We start from the raw sequence: 13,240 nt of genomic DNA, 5'->3' as shown, positions 1-13,240 counted from the left end.
TTTTTTAATAGGCTAGTTTCCCCACAATGATTGTACCTACATGCAATTAAATCGATTCTGACCCCCATATCCCTTTGAAAGGGGCGTAGTGGCAAACATTGTAAAAATTTGAATTATCACAACTTTCGGGCCGAAATTGTAAGGGCCGGGGGGGTTCAGCATTTTGAAGGAAAAAATTATGTTTCTTGATTAGGCTAGTTACCCCACAATGAATGTACATTCATGCCATTAGATAAATCCTGACCCCCATATCCCTTTGAAAGGGGCGTAGGGGCAATAATGGTGATAATTTGAATAAACACCAATTTCAGGCCGAAATGGTAAGGGCCGGGGTGGTTCAGCATTTTGGAGGAAAATATTATATTTTTTGAATAGGCTAGTTTCCCCACAATGAATGTACATAAATGCCATTAGATGGATCCTGACCCCCATATCCCTTTGAAAGGGGCGTAGGGGCAAATATTGTAAAAATTTGAATTATCACAACTTTAGGGCTGAAATTAGAAGGTCCGGGGTGGTTCAGCATTTTGGTGGAAAATATTTTTTTTTTTTAATAGGTTAGTTTCCCCACAATGAATGTCCATACATGCCATCAGATGATCCTGACCCCCATATCCCTTTGAAAGGGGCGTAGGGGCAAATATTGTGATAATTTGAATAAACACCAATTTCAGGCCGAAATGGTAAGGGCCGGGGTGGTTCAGGATTTTGGAGGAAAATATATTTTTTTTTTAATAGGCTAGTTTCCCCACAATGATTGTACCTACATGTAATTAAATCGATTCTGACCCCCATATCCCTTTGAAAGGGGCGTAGTGGCAAACATTGTAAAAATTTGAATTATCACAACTTTCGGGCCGAAATTGTAAGGGCCGGGGTGGTTCAGCATTTTGAAGGAAAAAATTATATTTCTTGATTAGGCTAGTTACCCCACAATGAATGTACATTCATGCCATTAGATGAATCCTGACCCCCATATCCCTTTGAAAGGGGCGTAGGGGCAAATATTGTAATAATTTGAATAAACACCAATTTCAGGCCGAAATGGTAAGGGCCGGGGTGGTTCAGCATTTTGGAGGAAAATATTATATTTTTTGAATAGGCTAGTTTTCCCACAATGAATGTACATAAATGCCATTAGATGGATCCTGACCCCCATATCCCTTTGAAAGGGGCGTAGGGGCAAATATTGTGATAATTTGAATAAACACCAATTTCAGGCCGAAATGGTAAGGGCCGGGGTGGTTCAGGATTTTGGAGGAAAATATATATTTTTTTTAATAGGCTAGTTTCCCCACAATGAATGTACCTACATGCAATTATATCGATTCTGACCCCCATATCCCTTTGAAAGGGGCGTAGTGGCAAATATTGTAAAAATTTGAATTATCACAACTTTCGGGCCGAAATTGTAAGGGCCGGGGTGGTTCAGCATTTTGAAGGAAAAAATTATATTTTGTGAATAGGCTAGTTTCCCCACAATCAATGTACATACATGCCATTAGATGGATCCTGACCCCCATATCCCTTTGAAAGGGGCGTAGGGGCAAATATTGTGATAATTTGAATAAACACCAATTTCAGGCCGAAATGGTAAGGGCCGGGGTGGTTCAGCATTTTGGAGGAAAATATTATATCTTTTGAATAGGCTAGTTTCCCCACAATGAATGTACATACATGCCATTAGATGGATCTTGACCCCCATATCCCTTTGAAAGGGGCGTAGGGGCAAATATTGTGATAATTTGAATAAACACCAATTTCAGGCCGAAATTGTAAGGGCCGGGGTGGTTCAGCATTTTGGAGGAAAATATATATTTTTTTTAATAGGCTAGTTTCCCCACAATGAATATCCATACATGCCATCAGATGATCCTGACCCCCATATCCCTTTGAAAGGGGCGTAGGGGCAAATATTGTGATAATTTGAATAAACACCAATTTCAGGCCGAAATGGTAAGGGCCGGGGTGGTTCAGGATTTTGGAGGAAAATATATATTTTTTTTAATAGGCTAGTTTCCCCACAATGATTGTACCTACATGTAATTAAATCGATTCTGACCCCCATATCCCTTTGAAAGGGGCGTAGTGGCAAACATTGTAAAAATTTGAATTATCACAACTTTCGGGCCGAAATTGTAAGGGCCGGGGTGGTTCAGCATTTTGAAGGAAAAAATTATATTTCTTGATTAGGCTAGTTACCCCACAATGAATGTACATTCATGCCATTAGATGAATCCTGACCCCCATATCCCTTTGAAAGGGGCGTAGGGGCAAATATTGTAATAATTTGAATAAACACCAATTTCAGGCCGAAATGGTAAGGGCCGGGGTGGTTCAGCATTTTGGAGGAAAATATTATATTTTTTGAATAGGCTAGTTTTCCCACAATGAATGTACATAAATGCCATTAGATGGATCCTGACCCCCATATCCCTTTGAAAGGGGCGTAGGGGCAAATATTGTGATAATTTGAATAAACACCAATTTCAGGCCGAAATGGTAAGGGCCGGGGTGGTTCAGGATTTTGGAGGAAAATATATATTTTTTTTAATAGGCTAGTTTCCCCACAATGAATGTACCTACATGCAATTAAATCGATTCTGACCCCCATATCCCTTTGAAAGGGGCGTAGTGGCAAATATTGTAAAAATTTGAATTATCACAACTTTCGGGCCGAAATTGTAAGGGCCGGGGTGGTTCAGCATTTTGAAGGAAAAAATTATATTTTGTGAATAGGCTAGTTTCCCCACAATCAATGTACATACATGCCATTAGATGGATCCTGACCCCCATATCCCTTTGAAAGGGGCGTAGGGGCAAATATTGTGATAATTTGAATAAACACCAATTTCAGGCCGAAATGGTAAGGGCCGGGGTGGTTCAGCATTTTGGAGGAAAATATTATATCTTTTGAATAGGCTAGTTTCCCCACAATGAATGTACATACATGCCATTAGATGGATCTTGACCCCCATATCCCTTTGAAAGGGGCGTAGTGGCAAACATTGTAAAAATTTGAATTATCACAACTTTCGGGCCGAAATTGTAAGGGCCGGGGTGGTTCAGCATTTTGAAGGAAAAAATTATATTTCTTGATTAGGCTAGTTACCCCACAATGAATGTACATTCATGCCATTAGATGAATCCTGACCCCCATATCCCTTTGAAAGGGGCGTAGGGGCAAATATTGTAATAATTTGAATAAACACCAATTTCAGGCCGAAATGGTAAGGGCCGGGGTGGTTCAGCATTTTGGAGGAAAATATTATATTTTTTGAATAGGCTAGTTTTCCCACAATGAATGTACATAAATCCCATTAGATGGATCCTGACCCCCATATCCCTTTGAAAGGGGCGTAGGGGCAAATATTGTGATAATTTGAATAAACACCAATTTCAGGCCGAAATGGTAAGGGCCGGGGTGGTTCAGGATTTTGGAGGAAAATATATATTTTTTTTAATAGGCTAGTTTCCCCACAATGAATGTACCTACATGCAATTAAATCGATTCTGACCCCCATATCCCTTTGAAAGGGGCGTAGTGGCAAATATTGTAAAAATTTGAATTATCACAACTTTCGGGCCGAAATTGTAAGGGCCGGGGTGGTTCAGCATTTTGAAGGAAAAAATTATATTTTGTGAATAGGCTAGTTTCCCCACAATCAATGTACATACATGCCATTAGATGGATCCTGACCCCCATATCCCTTTGAAAGGGGCGTAGGGGCAAATATTGTGATAATTTGAATAAACACCAATTTCAGGCCGAAATGGTAAGGGCCGGGGTGGTTCAGCATTTTGGAGGAAAATATTATATCTTTTGAATAGGCTAGTTTCCCCACAATGAATGTACATACATGCCATTAGATGGATCTTGACCCCCATATCCCTTTGAAAGGGGCATAGGGGCAAATATTGTGATAATTTGAATAAACACCAATTTCAGGCCGAAATTGTAAGGGCCGGGGTGGTTCAGCATTTTGGAGGAAAATATATATTTTTTTTAATAGGCTAGTTTCCCCACAATGAATGTACATACATGCCATTAGATGGATCCTGACCCCCATATCCCTTTGAAAGGGGCGTAGGGGCAAATATTGTAAAAATTTGAATTATCACAACTTTCGGGCCGAAATTAGAAGGGCCGGGGTGGTTCAGGATTTTGGAGGAAAATATATATTTTTTTTAATAGGCTAGTTTCCCCACAATGAATGTACCTACATGCAATTAAATCGATTCTGACCCCCATATCCCTTTGAAAGGGGCGTAGTGGCAAATATTGTAAAAATTTGAATTATCACAACTTTCGGGCCGAAATTGTAAGGGCCGGGGTGGTTCAGCATTTTGAAGGAAAAAATTATATTTTGTGAATAGGCTAGTTTCCCCACAATCAATGTACATACATGCCATTAGATGGATCCTGACCCCCATATCCCTTTGAAAGGGGCGTAGGGGCAAATATTGTGATAATTTGAATAAACACCAATTTCAGGCCGAAATGGTAAGGGCCGGGGTGGTTCAGCATTTTGGAGGAAAATATATATTTTTTTTAATAGGCTAGTTTCCCCACAATGAATGTACATACATGCTATTAGATGGATCCTGACCCCCATATCCCTTTGAAAGGGGCGTAGGGGCAAATATTGTAAAAATTTGAATTATCACAACTTTCGGGCCGAAATTAGAAGGTCCGGGGTGGTTCAGCATTTTGGAGAAAAATATTTTTTTTTTTAATAGGCTAGTTTCCCCACAATGAATGTCCATTCTTGCCATTAGATGATCCTGACCCCCATATCCCTTTGAAAGGGGCATAGGGGCAAATATTGTGATAATTTGAATAAACACCAATTTCAGGCCGAAATGGTAAGGGCCGGGGTGGTTCAGCATTTTGGAGGAAAATATTATATTTTTTGAATAGGCTAGTTTCCCCACAATGAATGTACATACATGCCATTAGATGGATCTTGACCCCCATATCCCTTTGAAAGGGGCGAAGGGGCAAATATTGTGATAATTTGAATAAACACCAATTTCAGGCCGAAATGGTAAGGGCCGGGGTGGTTCAGGATTTTGGAGGAAAATATATATTTTTTTTAATAGGCTAGTTTCCCCACAATGAATGTACATACATGCCATTAGATGGATCCTGACACCCATATCCCTTTGAAAGGGGCGTAGGGGCAAATATTGTGATAATTTGAATAAACACCAATTTCAGGCCGAAATGGTAAGGGCCGGGGTGGTTCGGCATTTTGGAGGAAAATATTATATCTTTTGAATAGGCTAGTTTCCCAACAATAAATGTACATACATGCCATTAGATGGATCCTGACCCCCATATCCCTTTGAAAGGGGCGTAGGGGCAAATATTGTAAAAATTTGAATTATCACAACTTTCGGGCCGAAATTGGAAGGTCCGGGGTGGTTCAGCATTTTGGAGGAAAATATATTTTTTTTAATAGGCTAGTTTCCCCAAAATGAATGTCCATACATGCCATTAGATGATCCTGACCCCCATATCCCTTTGAAAGGGGCGTAGGGGCAAATATTGTGATAATTTGAATAAACACCAATTTCAGGCCAAAATGGTAAGGGCCGGGGTGGTTTAGCATTTTGGAGGAAAATATTATATTTTTTGAATAGGCTAGTTTCCCCACAATGAATGTACATACATGCCATTAGATGGATCCTGACCCCCATATCCCTTTGAAAGGGGCGTAGGGGCAAATATTGTAAAAATTTGAATTATCACAACTTTCGGGCCGAAATGGTAAGGGCCGGGGTGGTTCAGCATTTTGGAGGAAAATATTATTTTTTTTTAATAGGTTAGTTTCCCCACAATGAATGTCCATACATGCCATTAGATGGATCCTGACCCCTAATCCCTTTGAAAGGGGCGTAGGGGCAAGTATTGTGATAATTTGAATAAACACCAATTTCAGGCCGAAATGGTAAGGGCCGGGGTGTGTTTAAGGATTTTGGAGGAAAATATATATTTTTTTTAATCGGCTAGTTTCCCCACAATGATTATACCTACATGCAATTAAATCGATTCTGACCTCCATATCCCTTTGAAAGGGGTGTAGTGGCAAATATTGTAAAAATTTGAATTATCACAACTTTCAGGCCGAAATTGTAAGGGCCGGGGTGGTTCAGCATTTTGAAGGAAAAAATTATATTTTGTGAATAGGCTAGTTACCCCCACAATGTATGTACATACATGCCATTAGATGATCCTGACCCCCATATCCCTTTGAAAGGGGCGTAGGGGCAAATATTGTGATAATTTGAATAAACACCAATTTCAGGCCAAAATGGTAAGGGCCGGGGTGGTTCAGCATTTTGGAGGAAAATATATATTTTTTTTAATAGGCTAGTTTCCCCACAATGAATGTACATACATGCTATTAGATGGATCCTGACCCCCATATCCCTTTGAAAGGGGCGTAGTGGCAAATATTGTAAAAATTTGAATTATCACAACTTTCGGGCCGAAATTAGAAAGTCTGGGGTGGTTCAGCATTTTGGAGGAAAATATTTTTTTTTTTTAATAGGCTAGTTTCCCCACAATGAATGTCCATACATGCCATTCGATTATCCTGACCCCCATATCCCTTTGAAAGGGGCGTAGGGGCAAATATTGTGATAATTTGAATAAACACCAATTTCAGGCCGAAATGGTAAGGGCCGGGGTGGTTCAGCATTTTGGAGGAAAATATATTTTTTTTTTAATAGGCTAGTTTCCCCACAATGAATGTACATACATGCTATTAGATGGATCCTGACCCCCATATCCCTTTGAAAGGGGCGTAGGGGCAAATATTGTAAAAATTTGAATTATCACAACTTTCGGGCCGAAATTAGAAGGTCCGGGGTGGTTCAGCATTTTGGAGAAAAATATTTTTTTTTTAATAGGCTAGTTTCCCCACAATGAATGTCCATTCTTGCCATTAGATGATCCTGACCCCCATATCCCTTTGAAAGGGGCATAGGGGCAAATATTGTGATAATTTGAATAAACACCAATTTCAGGCCGAAATGGTAAGGGCCGGGGTGGTTCAGCATTTTGGAGGAAAATATTATATTTTTTGAATAGGCTAGTTTCCCCACAATGAATGTACATACATGCCATTAGATGGATCTTGACCCCCATATCCCTTTGAAAGGGGCGAAGGGGCAAATATTGTGATAATTTGAATAAACACCAATTTCAGGCCGAAATGGTAAGGGCCGGGTGGTTCAGGATTTTGGAGGAAAATATATATTTTTTTTAATAGGCTAGTTTCCCCACAATGAATGTACATACATGCCATTAGATGGATCCTGACACCCATATCCCTTTGAAAGGGGCGTAGGGGCAAATATTGTGATAATTTGAATAAACACCAATTTCAGGCCGAAATGGTAAGGGCCGGGGTGGTTCAGCATTTTGGAGGAAAATATTATATCTTTTGAATAGGCTAGTTTCCCACAATAATGTACATACATGCCATTAGATGGATCCTGACCCCCATATCCCTTTGAAAGGGGCGTAGGGGCAAATATTGTAAAAATTTGAATTATCACAACTTTCGGGCCGAAATTGGAAGGTCCGGGGTGGTTCAGCATTTTGGAGGAAAATATATATTTTTTTTAATAGGCTAGTTTCCCCAAAATGAATGTCCATACATGCCATTAGATGATCCTGACCCCCATATCCCTTTGAAAGGGGCGTAGGGGCAAATATTGTGATAATTTGAATAAACACCAATTTCAGGCCAAAATGGTAAGGGCCGGGGTGGTTTAGCATTTTGGAGGAAAATATTATATTTTGTGAATAGGCTAGTTTCCCCACAATGAATGTACATACATGCCATTAGGTTGATCCTGACCCCCATATCCCTTTGAAAGGGGCGAAGATGCAAATATTGTAAAAATTTGAATTATCACAACTTTCGGGCCGAAATGGTAAGGGCCGGGGTGGTTCAGCATTTTGGAGGAAAATATTTTTTTTTTAATAGGTTAGTTTCCCCACAATGAATGTCCATACATGCCATTAGATGGATCCTGACCCCTAATCCCTTTGAAAGGGGCGTAGGGGCAAATATTGTGATAATTTGAATAAACACCAATTTCAGGCCGAAATGGTAAGGGCCGGGGTGTTTAAGGATTTTGGAGGAAAATATATATTTTTTTAATAGGCTAGTTTCCCCACAATGAATGTACATACATGCCATTAGATGGATCCTGACACCCATATCCCTTTGAAAGGGGCGTAGGGGCAAATATTGTGATAATTTGAATAAACACCAATTTCAGGCCGAAATGGTAAGGGCGGGGTGGTTCAGCATTTTGGAGGAAAATATTATATTTTTTGAATAGGCTAGTTTCCCAACAATGAATGTACATACATGCCATTAGATGGATCCTGACCCCCATATCCCTTTGAAAGGGGCGTAGGGGCAAATATTGTAAAAATTTGAATTATCACAACTTTCGGGCCGAAATTGGAAGGTCCGGGGTGGTTCAGCATTTTGGAGGAAAATATATATTTTTTTAATAGGCTAGTTTCCCCAAAATGAATGTCCATACATGCCATTAGATGATCCTGACCCCATATCCCTTTGAAAGGGGCGTAGGGGCAAATATTGTGATAATTTGAATAAACACCAATTTCAGGCCAAAATGGTAAGGGCCGGGGTGGTTTAGCATTTTGGAGGAAAATATTATATTTTTTGAATAGGCTAGTTTCCCCACAATGAATGTACATACATGCCATTAGATGGATCCTGACCCCCATATCCCTTTGAAAGGGGCGTAGGGGCAAATATTGTAAAAATTTGAATTATCACAACTTTCGGGCCGAAATGGTAAGGGCCGGGGTGGTTCAGCATTTTGGAGGAAATATTTTTTTTTTTAATAGGTTAGTTTCCCCACAATGAATGTCCATACATGCCATTAGATGGATCCTGACCCCTAATCCCTTTGAAAGGGGCGTAGGGGCAAATATTGTGATAATTTGAATAAACACCAATTTCAGGCCGAAATGGTAAGGGCCGGGGTGTTTCAGGATTTTGGAGGAAAATATATATTTTTTTTAATAGGCTAGTTTCCCCACAATGATTGTACCTACATGCAATTAAATCGATTCTGACCTCCATATCCCTTTGAAAGGGGTGTAGTGGCAAATATTGTAAAAATTTGAATTATCACAACTTTCAGGCCGAAATTGTAAGGGCCGGGGTGGTTCAGCATTTTGAAGGAAAAAATTATATTTTTGAATAGGCTAGTTTCCCCACAATGAATGTACATACATGCCATTAGATGATCCTGACCCCCATATCCCTTTGAAAGGGGCGTAGGGGCAAATATTGTGATAATTTGAATAAACACCAATTTCAGGCCAAAATGGTAAGGGCCGGGGTGGTTCAGCATTTTGGAGGAAAATATATATTTTTTTTAATAGGCTAGTTTCCCCACAATGAATGTACATACATGCTATTAGATGGATCCTGACCCCCATATCCCTTTGAAAGGGGCGTAGTGGCAAATATTGTAAAAATTTGAATTATCACAACTTTCGGGCCGAAATTAGAAAGTCTGGGGTGGTTCAGCATTTTGGAGGAAAATATTTTTTTTTTTAATAGGCTAGTTTCCCCACAATGAATGTCCATACATGCCATTCGATGATCCTGACCCCCATATCCCTTTGAAAGGGGCGTAGGGGCAAATATTGTGATAATTTGAATAAACACCAATTTCAGGCCGAAATGGTAAGGGCCGGGGTGGTTCAGCATTTTGGAGGAAAATATATATTTTTTTTAATAGGCTAGTTTCCCCACAATGAATGTACATACATGCCATTAGATGGATCCTGACCCCCATATCCCTTTGAAAGGGGCGTAGGGGCAAATATTGTAAAAATTTGAATTATCACAACTTTCGGGCCGAAATTAGAAGGTCCGGGGTGGTTCAGCATTTTGGAGAAAAATATATTTTTTTTTAATAGGCTAGTTTCCCCACAATGAATGTCCATTCATGCCATTAGATGATCCTGACCCCCATATCCCTTTGAAAGGGGCATAGGGGCAAATATTGTGATAATTTGAATAAACACCAATTTCAGGCCGAAATGGTAAGGGCCGGGGTGGTTCAGCATTTTGGAGGAAAATATTATATTTTTTGAATAGGCTAGTTTCCCCACAATGAATGTACATACATGCCATTAGATGGATCTTGACCCCCATATCCCTTTGAAAGGGGCGAAGGGGCAAATATTGTGATAATTTGAATAAACACCAATTTCAGGCCGAAATGGTAAGGGCCGGGGTGGTTCAGGATTTTGGAGGAAAATATATATTTTTTTTAATAGGCTAGTTTCCCCACAATGAATGTACATACATGCCATTAGATGGATCCTGACACCCATATCCCTTTGAAAGGGGCGTAGGGGCAAATATTGTGATAATTTGAATAAACACCAATTTCAGGCCGAAATGGTAAGGGCCGGGGTGGTTCAGCATTTTGGAGGAAAATATTATATCTTTTGAATAGGCTAGTTTCCCCAACAATAAATGTACATACATGCCATTAGATGGATCCTGACCCCCATATCCCTTTGAAAGGGGCGTAGGGGCAAATATTGTAAAAATTTGAATTATCACAACTTTCGGGCCGAAATTGGAAGGTCCGGGGTGGTTCAGCATTTTGGAGGAAAATATATATTTTTTTTAATAGGCTAGTTTCCCCAAAATGAATGTCCATACATGCCATTAGATGATCCTGACCCCCATATCCCTTTGAAAGGGGCGTAGGGGCAAATATTGTGATAATTTGAATAAACACCAATTTCAGGCCAAAATGGTAAGGGCCGGGGTGGTTTAGCATTTTGGAGGAAAATATTATATTTTGTGAATAGGCTAGTTTCCCCACAATGAATGTACATACATGCCATTAGGTTGATCCTGACTCCCATATCCCTTTGAAAGGGGCGAAGATGCAAATATTGTAAAATTTGAATTATCACAACTTTCGGGCCGAAATGGTAAGGGCCGGGGTGGTTCAGCATTTTGGAGGAAAATATTTTTTTTTTTAATAGGTTAGTTTCCCCACAATGAATGTCCATACATGCCATTAGATGGATCCTGACCCCTAATCCCTTTGAAAGGGGCGTAGGGGCAAATATTGTGATAATTTGAATAAACACCAATTTCAGGCCGAAATGGTAAGGGCCGGGGTGTTTAAGGATTTTGGAGGAAAATATATATTTTTTTTAATAGGCTAGTTTCCCCACAATGATTATACCTACATGCAATTAAATCGATTCTGACCTCCATATCCCTTTGAAAGGGGTGTAGTGGCAAATATTGTGATAATTTGAATAAACACCAATTTCAGGCCGAAATGGTAAGGGCCGGGGTGGTTCAGCATTTTGGAGGAAAATATTATATCTTTTGAATAGGCTAGTTTCCCAACAATGAATGTACATACATGCCATTAGATGGATCTTGACCCCCATATCCCTTTGAAAGGGGCGTAGGGGCAAATATTGTGATAATTTGAATAAACACCAATTTCAGGCCGAAATGGTAAGGGCCGGGGTGGTTCAGCATTTTGGAGGAAAATATATTTTTTTTTAATAGGCTAGTTTCCCCACAATGAATGTACATACATGCCATTAGATGGATTCTGACCTCCATATCCCTTTGAAAGGGGTGTAGTGGCAAATATTGTAAAAATTTGAATTATCACAACTTTCAGGCCGAAATTGTAAGGGCCGGGGTGGTTCAGCATTTTGAAGGAAAAAATTATATTTTGTGAATAGGCTAGTTACCCCCACAATGTATGTACATACATGCCATTAGATGATCCTGACCCCCATATCCCTTTGAAAGGGGCGTAGGGGCAAATATTGTGATAATTTGAATAAACACCAATTTCAGGCCAAAATGGTAAGGGCCGGGGTGGTTCAGCATTTTGGAGGAAAATATATATTTTTTTTAATAGGCTAGTTTTCCCCACAATGAATGTACATACATGCATTAGATGGATCCTGACCCCCATATCCCTTTGAAAGGGGCGTAGGGGCAAATATTGTAAAAATTTGAATTATCACAACTTTCGGGCCGAAATTAGAAAGGCCGGGGTGGTTCAGCATTTTGGAGGAAAAATATATATTTTTTTAATAGGCTAGTTTCCCCACAATGAATGTCCATACATGCCATTAGATGATCCTGACCCCCATATCCCTTTGAAAGGGGCGTAGGGGCAAATATTGTGATAATTTGAATAAACACCAATTTCAGGCCGAAATGGTAAGGGCCGGGGTGGTTCAGCATTTTGGAGGAAAATATATATTTTTTTTAATAGGCTAGTTTCCCCACAATGAATGTACATACATGCATTAGATGGATCCTGACCCCCATATCCCTTTGAAAGGGGCGTAGGGGCAAATATTGTAAAAAATTTGAATTATCACAACTTTCGGGCCGAAATAGAAGGCCGGGGTGGTTCAGCATTTGGAGAAATTTTTTTTTTTTTTAATAGGCTAGTTTCCCCACAATGAATGTCCATTATTGCCATTAGATGATCCTGACCCCCATATCCCTTTGAAAGGGGCATAGGGGCAAATATTGTGATAATTTGAATAAACACCAATTTCAGGCCGAAATGGTAAGGGCCGGGGTGGTTCAGCATTTTGGAGGAAAATATTATATTTTTGAATAGGCTAGTTTCCCCACAATGAATGTACATACATGCCATTAGATGGATCTTGACCCCCATATCCCTTTGAAAGGGGCGAAGGGGCAAATATTGTGATAATTGAATAAATACCAATTTCAGGCCGAAATGGTAAGGGCCGGGGTGGTTCAGGATTTTGGAGGAAAATATATATTTTTTTAATAGGCTAGTTTCCCCACAATGATGTACATACATGCCATTAGATGGATCCTGACACCCATATCCCTTTGAAAGGGGCGTAGGGCAAATATGTGATAATTTGAATAAACACCAATTCAGGCCGAAATGGTAAGGCCGGGGTGGTTCAGCATTTTGGAGGAAAATATTATATCTTTTGAATAGGCTAGTTTCCCAACAATAAATGTACATACATGCCATTAGATGGATCCTGACCCCCATATCCCTTTGAAAGGGGCGTAGGGGCAAATATTGTAAAAATTTGAATTATCACAACTTTCGGGCCGAAATTGGAAGGTCCGGGGTGGTTCAGCATTTTGGAGGAAAATATATATTTTTT

Source organism: Strongylocentrotus purpuratus, unplaced genomic scaffold (genome assembly GCF_000002235.5).
Source record: "Strongylocentrotus purpuratus isolate Spur 01 unplaced genomic scaffold, Spur_5.0 spur5_scaffold_16, whole genome shotgun sequence".
Classification (NCBI taxonomy): domain Eukaryota; kingdom Metazoa; phylum Echinodermata; class Echinoidea; order Camarodonta; family Strongylocentrotidae; genus Strongylocentrotus; species Strongylocentrotus purpuratus.
This window is presented reverse-complemented; position numbering follows the sequence as displayed.